The sequence below is a fragment of the Buceros rhinoceros genome, unplaced genomic scaffold, assembly GCF_000710305.1.
Source record: "Buceros rhinoceros silvestris isolate BGI_N320 unplaced genomic scaffold, ASM71030v1 scaffold1112, whole genome shotgun sequence".
NCBI classification, from domain to species: domain Eukaryota; kingdom Metazoa; phylum Chordata; class Aves; order Bucerotiformes; family Bucerotidae; genus Buceros; species Buceros rhinoceros.
This window is the reverse complement of record NW_010399327.1, coordinates 244,483-244,920: the sequence shown is the minus strand read 5'-3', so window position 1 is coordinate 244,920 and position 438 is coordinate 244,483.

The window sequence follows — 438 nt, the reverse complement described above, 5'->3', positions numbered from 1 at the left end:
AGAGAAGGACACTCTAACCAAACCTACGACCTGAGGACTTCGCTGTCACCGTCCAAGCTCACTGGGCCCTGGCAGATGAACCTCAGGTGTAAAGGGTGGAGCCAGTTCCGTGCACGCTGCACCTCACCTAAAAAATCCACCGCTCAGGCCCGGAAGGTGCACTCATGGCTTGCAGTGAGCATGGGAAAAACCCTTCCCAGATCTTCGTTCGCGAAGCCAAGCCATGATGATGAGAGGGTTGAAGCTGGTTTTGCAAGATGCATCAGTCTGCAAAACTTTGGGGTGGTTTCTGAACCTCCAGTGCTGCTTTTCTGGTGTCTGCAGTCATATGAAAGGGTCTCCTGCAATTGCGAGATGTAAAAAGGCTTCAAAACTACTTCGAGATTAAGCTGTTAAATAACAGAAATACTAGACCTCAAGAACTGCTGTAGTGGTAAG